The sequence below is a fragment of the Gymnoscopelus braueri genome (assembly GCF_963280865.1).
Source record: "Gymnoscopelus braueri genome assembly, chromosome: 3".
In the NCBI taxonomy this organism is placed as follows: Eukaryota; Metazoa; Chordata; class Actinopteri; order Myctophiformes; family Myctophidae; genus Gymnoscopelus; species Gymnoscopelus braueri.
Window position 1 is genome coordinate 41,052,809 of NC_137612.1, and position 9,645 is coordinate 41,062,453.

A 9,645-nucleotide genomic window follows, 5' to 3' on the forward strand; every position below is an offset into this window, starting at 1 on the left:
AGCCATAGCTCATACTTTCAGTGACAAAAGAGGTGACAGTGAAAGGGAAGTGAAAAGGCTATAATAAATGCTACAGGAGAGATACAAGGGAGAGAGTGCGGCGCTTGAAAACGGTAACCTTTTTCAGATGCTGATTTAGTATTCATTATTAATGACCTTTCCCTATACCTGAGCAAAGCTGTCACTGGGAAGCTGCCGCTGTGTTTGTGTCTGCTGGAAGCTGGGGGCAGACGCAAGCCGCGGCCTTGTTCAGACTCATCGAGCTGGTGTTTTTTTTTCTTTTCTTCTCTGCTACCCTGCGTGCCTCTGCTGCTGTATTTGCACATATACCTCACTGTATAATTCAGCCCCGGCGTGTCAAGAATAGTACAAATACAGTGGATTTGGGTATAAGAAGTTCAGAGAAGCTGCCAGGTACAAATGAGAGGTCAGTTTGTAAGGAGGATTACAGATTGATGTTGTGGATCCCCCCCAGCCCCCCCTCCCACCTCCTTTATTTATACGTCTTCACACAACCGTGACCCAGATGACTGATTTTCCGCTGAAAACCTTGACACGTCGCATCACGTTTATTTATTTTTTTTACGTTGGAAAATCGGTTATTTTTGTCGTGCGAGACGGCCCGCGCGACGAAGCGTAAATTGTCCCTCATGCAAGGACAGACAGGCCGGCAGGGAAGAAGTCAAGCAGACAGGCGAGGAAAGGCAAGCATACAAGCAAATGGGGTAGAGACGCCACACAGCGCTAGATAGCCTCCTTGTCTTTCAACCACCTGGCATTTACTGCCTTTCTATCTCATCACAGACCATTGTCATGCTAATGAACTTAAAGATCAGCCATGCGTGCAGACGGGTGTTTGTGTGTGTGTGTGAGCGCGTGGCCGTCCGCTACCGCGTGTGTGCGTGTGTACATGTGTGCGGCACCAGTCTGCTCGCGGGCGCACGCGCGGGCACGAGCACAAACGTTCACCCTCTAACGTGCTCACTCGGGCTCGATATTCAATTCAGCCTAGTGCCTTGCACACACTGACAGTCATGCCAACAGACACACTCCCTTCATGCACGTTCAAACTTCACAGCCGGCGCCGTACAGTAGAACTGATCTATCTATCGCTCTACCTGTCTGTTTATCTAGCCATCCGTCCATCACTCTGACATCTTTTTGTCTGTCCGCCTCTATTCATCTGTCATTATCAGAGGGATATGTAACACGCACTTCCTCTCCCAGGCTGATAAGACTCCACACATCAGTCAGAAAAGTGAACCTCGCGGGGACTGGTGGAAAAGCCTCAATTACACCGTTTTTCCCTTTTCTTTTTGCCATTTTTCTGTCGAACACTAGCGAACATGTTTTCCGCCGCGGCCTGTTTTGTCTAGCTGAATGCCAAATTATTATACCGCAATCACAGACTCTTCACTGTGCCAGGGATTTAACTGCACTGTCAATATTCGCTATCATTTCCCTTAGCAGCTATAATTAGACAGCTTACTGGGATGCGATTGTGAAGAACTCCAGCCAAATCAAGGTCTTCCAGCCTACTGTGAGGAGAATGCTATGAGGGTTTTATTTTATTTTTGTTTTTTGGGAAACAATGAAAAGACCTTGTTTCGCCCCCGTTAAGTCATGCTTTGAGCTCCTTAGACACAAAACCATGTGGTTTACTGATATTCATGTATTGCTGTCGGGCAGAAAACTCTTATCTCTGCATTTTGACTTTCTGTGTTTTTCCGTAAATCAACGGCCTACTTGATCATACTACAGCGTCACACAAAAGCACCAAAAGTAGCAGATCCGTAGGTCTCCTACTTTTGATACTTTTGAATTTGAATCCTGAAAAGCAACAGTTTTGGACATATGAGGTTTCCCCCCCGACAGGGACGACATATAACGGCTGTTAAGAGGTTACGGAAAGTCTTATCAACGTTCTGATAAGAAACATTACTATTTCAGCCAAATGATGGATGTCTCACGGACATCCTGTTTCATGACTTTTCTGTTGATTTGTGTGGATGAGCAAAGGGCCTACGTGTCCAGTACGACCCATAGCCACACATAAACCTGTCACATTGTAATTGTTTCTAGATTGCGGGCCGTCTTGTAAAACAGGCTGTCAGTGAGTCCGGGTCCTGGCCAATTTTCGGGCCCATCGCGTCAACGAACGTGAAAAGAGTATGTTTGGGGGTTTTCTTTGCATCTCGGCGGGTTGCACTTGTCCAGTTGCCATCCCCAGGGGAATTCAGTCTCTCTAAAAATAGAGGGTGAACATGTACACATGAGTGCGCAAACACGGCACACTCATGAATGAACACTCACACACACACCATCCCCACACCTCGTCCTCAACTAGGTCTCTAAAACCACTTAGAAGAAGGTAAAACATTCGCACACTGGTTTAAAGGGATAGTTCACCCAAAAAAAAAATGTTCCTATCGATTAGTGACCCCATGGAGACTTGAATTCATGGATATTTTTTTGGTTTTGTCGCATTCCTAAGCCAATAACTTAATGACCAGCTGACCGGTAGGCAGCGGTTCCGGTAGGAGACACAAAGGAGACTCTTTGTGTCTCCTACCGGAACCGCTGCCGGTCGTCAAATGATTGGCTTAGGAATGCGACAAAAACAAAAAAATATCCATGAATTCAAGTCTCTATGGGGTGACTAATCGATAGAAAAAAAGGCATTTTGGGGGTGAACTATCCCTTTAAGCTCCCAAATTGTCTTTGCAGGTACAAGATGTTCACAATATCTCCTCGCCTAATCTTTGCTTATTTTCGCCGAATGTTTGCCTATTATGACGGGATTGCCGGGGTTCATGTGGTTAAGCCCGGCGGTATACCAGACAACCAGGTGTAATCACACTCCCCTGTGGGTCCCATTTTCCTCCGCAGAGCAATTACAAGCCAGCCTCCAAAATGTCTGCCCATGGAGAATGGAGGTGCCACATCACCATGACAGCCGGGTCATGCCCTCCGAGTGTCATCAGTGTGCACTGACAGAGCCAGGGGTCAGAGTTCGCCTCACCCCGTGACCTCTCTGTGGAATTGATCTGTTGTAGGGGAAATAGGATTTTTTTGGTGCAGTGATTCAGACAGTGGTTAGACTCTGAGATGTCTATCTTCGTTGACTGACTGACTGACTGACTGACTGACTGACTGACTGACTGACTGACAGACATGTGACATCAGATAGCAAGATTTTCTTTGCAAAGTAGATATCGTTGCTGTCGGGGAGAAACCTCTTATCTCCATATGTGTTTTTTGTGTTTTTTCCTAAGTGATCATACTACAGCGTCACACAAAAGCATCAAAAGTAATAGATCTATAAAGCTCGCTTCAAGCTCGTAGATCTCCACATTTTGCTGTTTTTGAATTTGAATTTGAAAGTAACACTTTTGGAGGTTTCCACCCAACAGCAAAGATAGAGATACATTCATTTTACTTCATGGTATGTGCGCGTGGCGTGGGTGCCTGCGTGCATGCACGTACTGTATATGCATACTGTACAGTATGTGTGGTCAAGAAGCTAGTGTTTGTCAATAGACTTGGTGTTTTCTGGGCATCTCCACTGTATATAGTCAGTCAAGGAGAAGAGCTGTCACCTGATCTCCACAGCTCTCCAGCATGCAGCGCAAAGAAAGGTTTCGCCCACCCATGTCAAATGTCACAGCACTAATCTCTTTCCAATACAGCCTGGGTAGAACCACAGTGACTAGAGGCAGACACAACCCATTGCTCCTCGGGCGAACATTCCCCCTGAGACCGGACGATTCACAAATCGGCACGATTTCATCCAATTAAATCTAATGGCCTTGTGTTTCCTTTTTTTTTTGGTAATACCCCCCCGACCATGAACACTGCGTTGTTGTTGTTGTTGTTGCGCCCAGCCAAAGCTGGAGGCTCCGCTGCCGGGAATCGAACCTGGAACTCTGTATTGTTGTTGTTGTTCTATGCTATTATAAAAATATGTGTCTAGCTAAAATCAAGGTGAAAAGGTTTTCAAATTGAAAGAATATGATTTGGGGGAACAATCTGAAGAGAGTAAAGTAGGTCTATAATAAGAAAAAACGAAAAAAGGATCAAATATCAGAACAGGATTTCCACAAGGAGGAGTACATCACAGAGGCTTTGGCCACAGGCTTCAGAGCTTGAATGAGGCTGAGGCATATAGCATGGGATGACAGTGATCCATTCTGTAGCTGTGGATTAATTAAATCATTGCTACTTTCATTACAATTCAAATGTCCAGGCCTGATGTGTTTTATTACCTTTTGTAAAATTACAGGGCCATTATTATTTGTATTTATTTATTTTTTATTATGGAAATGATATGCAACATTATATAAATAGTGAGGCTAACTGCTATAGCCTGATATAGCCTCTATGGAATGTTCGTACAGGTAATGGGCTGATTTTCATATTAGCGTGGTGCTAGTACTTGTGAGGTCTTGGACAGAAGAGCTCAATTTTACTATTACAATTACTGAAATGGGGTTTGTAACTATTGCAGAAATTATGGCATGAAAGATAATATCTCCTGCTGTTGCCTCTGGCTTCTCAAATGTGCATGGAGGTCGTATTTATTCAAATCACATATATTTGGCATTACATTTTAAAATACATGACAAAATAAAGAAATATTTAACCTCTACTGGCTTGTGCTCTGTATTGTTATTTTTAAAGTGTCCATAATTTCCTACAACTTACTCAAAATCCTTAATAAAATAAACAAAGATGGTGGGACATGTCTATTCCTTAGACCTGTTTGAAAGATATTTCAAACAAATGGTTTTAATGCTACTAATGCTTTATTCAATAGCTCTGTATCTTTGTTTATTTTTGCTCCAGGGAGATAATGCACATCCTCTTATCCCACTGTCAACAAACTTCCACTGTGGAATAGAGACCGTTTTTCATTCTACACACGATCCCCAATATACACTTTTCCTCAGGAAACAAATGAATATATGCGCACACACTCCCAATTGCCATCTATGTTTGCGTTTGCCAACCATTAATTTAGTTGATGGTATTCATTCATGAGAATATGTCCATTTTTTATGTGCTCTTGTGTGCAGTTCTGTAAGAGTAATAGGTGTCATACGTTTTTGACAATCCTACCGTTGTCAGTTACCGTATGCTATGTTAATTTGTCCGTTATGTTTTAATTATGGTATAACCTGAGGTTCCCCTTTAGCCTATACGGTGATACAATATACATCATAGTTCAAGTTGAAGAGGACGTTTGTGCCTTCAATTGCCCCTCCAAACTTTCTGAGACTTAAGTCATGCACCTGCCCTTTCCTCGTTCCGTGGCGCTCTTCCTCCTAAATTATTGGCAAGTGACATACAGCCTGCAGTGTCTCAAGGCTGCGGAAGATTTAGAACTTTGCCCCACATGAAGGAGAGGTGAGAAGAGACATTACTATGCAGAATAGGTCATATCAGGAACGACAACGCTCGTTATGCTGAGCCATGTGGATTATCAATCTATTTGTGAAACTTGTCCTGACGGAATTCCATTACCCCTCTCGCTTATTTGCCTTTTCTGCCACAGTTATAGTACAGAAACTGAAAATTGGAGCCATGACAAGCCAGCTTGTTATGTGTGATTACTAGGTGGGTTAAATACCTGTACGAGATGATGGAATGAGTACGGCTATTTTTGATGAGCTCATACAGACATTTAGGGAAAAGGTGACAACTTTTATTCCTATTTGGCAGCAGGCACCTTGTCCTTTGCGTGTCATTCATAACTTATGGACTCCAATGTCAGCCTAATTATTTGTTTTTGATTTGTTATAGGCCAGCACGGAGCTCTTAGTGCATATGGTGCTGTAATGCAGTGGTTCTCAACCTGTGGGTTGGGACCCCCAGGGGGGTCCCCACATGATTTTTTGGGGGGTCCCCAGATGACAGGTGAAAGTGACATTTAAGGACTTAAAGACCCTTTTAAAACCTAAAAAAAAGAAGGAAAGAAAGAAAAAAAAGGCTATTTCTGCATCAAAAGTAATCAACAAACTAAACTATAAAAACTGGTCAAACATTGGTCAAATTGTCAAATAATATAAGAAAGAGGCAAACATTTTGAACAATTTCACAATATTTATCTGTGGAACCGAGTCACACAAAATGTACTGCCCCAACATTCCAAGTGCTTATCAGGGTGGGGGGTCAGGGTGATTATTTTGGGGGGTCACGGCCTGAGAACCACTGCTAGTGCAGTGGTTATTAACCTTTTCTGGATCAGGGCCCACTTGAAAATCTTGTTCGGGACCCACACATTTGACCAGTGGTGTTAGGAGGTCAAATGGGATGGGAAGTGGTGTTTATTTCAATGGCTTTGATCAGTGCAACTAATGTAGTATACCTTAAGTTCTTATTCATCAATGAAAACACAATTTGACTTTTAGAAAGTGTTTTGCCAATTATTTGAGGCCCACTTGCAATACCCTCACGGCCCACCAGTGGGCCCTGGCCCACAGGCTGGGAATCACTGCTGTAAGTGCAAAGAGCAGAAATAGTATATAGCCATCCCAGTAACCATGGACAGCGGCACATGGTGGTTGATGTATCCCAGTTATGGCTTCAGCACCGTGGACAGCAGCCCTCGCAAGTTTCCAGTCAGCATTATAAGACATTCGTGGAAAATAAACTCTTGAAGCTATACATCATTTACTTAGACAGATGCTATCCTAACAAAGACGTGTATGAAAATAGTTTGACATCCCTAGCTGCTTTGGAATATTGCTTTCAGCAAGTCTGCTGCGCTCTGGACACAAATGATTCTCCAGTTATATTGTCACGTCTGAGAGTATACCCATACGGATTGAAATAAGTACCATTTAGGGGCCGAAAAGTTACACCGTTCCACGTATTGCTCGTTAATTGCATGTTATTATTATCAGTCCGATGGGCTCACTCACCGATGCCATTTCACTCCGGGCGACACACGGTGCATTGAAAACATTGCCTTGCCGCGCGCAGGTATAGGGTCTGTGGGGAGAAAAGGGGATACCGTCAGGGAACGATAATGGCACCATACCTTACATAATCATCACGACACTACCCCACTGAACATAATTACAATGATTTGTGCCCTCCCATTTCGCCCTTGTATTAAAAAATATTGCTGGAGGCAAGTCAGGCGTGAGCGCGGAGCAAGGCCGCTGCCGTGAATGGAGCGCGGCCCCGGGGGAGAGCTTGGAGAGCAGACCACGGTGTCATGCCAAAGAAAGCCAAGTCCCCCCCCACGCTCCACTGGGGCCCCGGTCATGCCGTGAGAACGGGATGACATTACCGGGCCATTTAGCTGGTGGGGAAGCAGAGAGAGAGAGAGAGAAAGAGAGAGAGAGAGAGGTGAGAGAGGCGCAGAGTGTGTCGCTTTTGTTATTTAATGGTTCGCTAATGTTTACGCGGAGGGGAACATGTATCATAGCCAAATAATGAAAACAAATAGGCCGACATTATGAGCCTCCATATTGCCGTTACTGAAGGGCCTTTAGGCTGCGTCGTTTAACTGAAGACACTGAACCATAACTACAGTCCACTTCTATAGTTCATTCTGGTCATCATTGCAGAATGCTTCAAATGCCCCATGGCCCATATAGCGTAACTATTCTGTCCTATTGCCTAAGATGGGTATACAGGTCTACCCTTACTGCCTTCACTCTGATGAGCACATACGTCAATAGACCATTGCTGTGAAGGAAATGAAAGTGTTTCTCTTTGCAATGCTCCTCCATAACCTTTAGTTATCGGTAATGGCAGTAAATGAAGAACTTGTTTCCCCCACAATCCCATGTCACTATTAGTGCACATGGGTAAGAGCATTGATTATTTAATGTTTCTAAAACGGCTAGTCCCATTCCTTGATTCTGATTGGCTGGTTTCTGTTTAGTAGTCGTGATATATCAGCGTGATCTAATATGAGAGTGACGACACTAGCGTTGACTCCCATCGTAAGAATGGAATGCGGAAATGCTCTGTCTATCCCAATGAGGAAGTTCCAATGTTTGGAACTACAGCCCATAGCGGCCCACTTTGCGGCGAGTTCAAAGCTTGTCATAACTCTCTCTCTCCATGGGTCTGTGATATATGAGACTATAATCTACACCTTAAATCAGTTTATATCAATCCCAGGCGCGTTGTTTGTATTCCCAGTGACCCAGTGTATCTGTAGCTGAACATGCTAAGGGGAGCGCTTGATTTCCGTACAAACCCCGGCCGTGCGGGGCTTCTAAGCACCGCCCGCGCGCATAGGACGGTGACTGAGTGGCTCCAGGCGGGGGCGGGGCTTGTAAAGACAGCAAGCGCTCCCTAATCTCTTGTCAGCTGTGCTGCTCGCCCTCGCAATGTCCCGGTCGATATAAGTAGCTATGCTAACAGTTTACATGTGAAATTCACAGACATAGTAGCTAAATCTGGCTTTAAAAAAATATGAATTTCTATTGAATATTTTAGCCGCATGAGATTGACCTATAAACAGTTAAGTTTTGTTTCTCTGTGTGTTTGTTTGGGAAAAGTTAAAACGTCTAAAACACACAGCATGGCTGGGAGTTAACAAACACTTGACAAAGTGGCTCTTCCTGCATGGTGGCCCGGAAGTGGAAGTATTTCCGGCCTAGTTGAACTAGTTGTTCTTGCAGTGAATTATTAAGGACTGTTTTATGATTTTCATGTTGCCATGTTTGTTACCGTTTTAGAAAAGCAATAAGCCAAGCACGGTCTCAGTTTACCTCTATTTTATAATGGCTGAGAGGGTTCAGAGGCACTCCGCTGACCTGTCGTGCCTCACTACGCCTCTTGTCCATTATAAAATACAAGGTAAACTGAGACCTTGTGGCTTATTGCTTTATTATTACAAGTTATTCCAGACTAATCATAGGAATGCCGCTGATTATAAACATGTAGCATTGTCGTGTCATAAAGCTGAATATAATAGGACAGATCTGTATCGATACAGCGAAGACACATAAATATAGTGTATACCCTGGATGGACCACTGGGTATTTGTCTGATGTAGGCCTAGTGGGCTACTACTATTTGCCTATTATGTTATATATTTGGCTCTTTTTGTTTAACAATCAGGAATATATGGCAGAGCAACACCCAATACTTAAACGAGTGCTATTCCCTTTAAATAAAATGTGAAGGATGACATTTGAAACGGTCAGCAACTTGCCTCTATGAAAAATTAGTTGCCTAATCGACAGCTGTGTTAGAATAATTTGACATGATTTCCTTCTTAGTTCTGCCTTAAGCGCATGTGGCTCTTTGTTGTTCTTTCTTTCTTTCTTTCTTTCTTTCTTTCTTTCTTTCCTTCTTTCCATCTTTCCATCTTTCTTTCTTTCTTTCTTTCTTTCTTTCTTTCTTTCCTTCTTTCCATCTTTCCATCTTTCTTTCTTTCTTTCCATCTTTCTTCCTTTCTTTCTTTCTTTCTTTCTTTCTTTCTTTCTTTCTTTCTTAGTTGGTTAGTCCCTCGGGGCGACAGAGGTGTGTGATTGAACGGTTGACTTATTAACATAAACGCTCCCCTACTGCTTGGGTAGGTGTTTACACGCCCCCGCTACTCGGCGGGGTGTTGATTGTCAAAAGCACATTGGCCTATATAGGCTATACTCAACCTGCGATTTCTATCCTCCGACC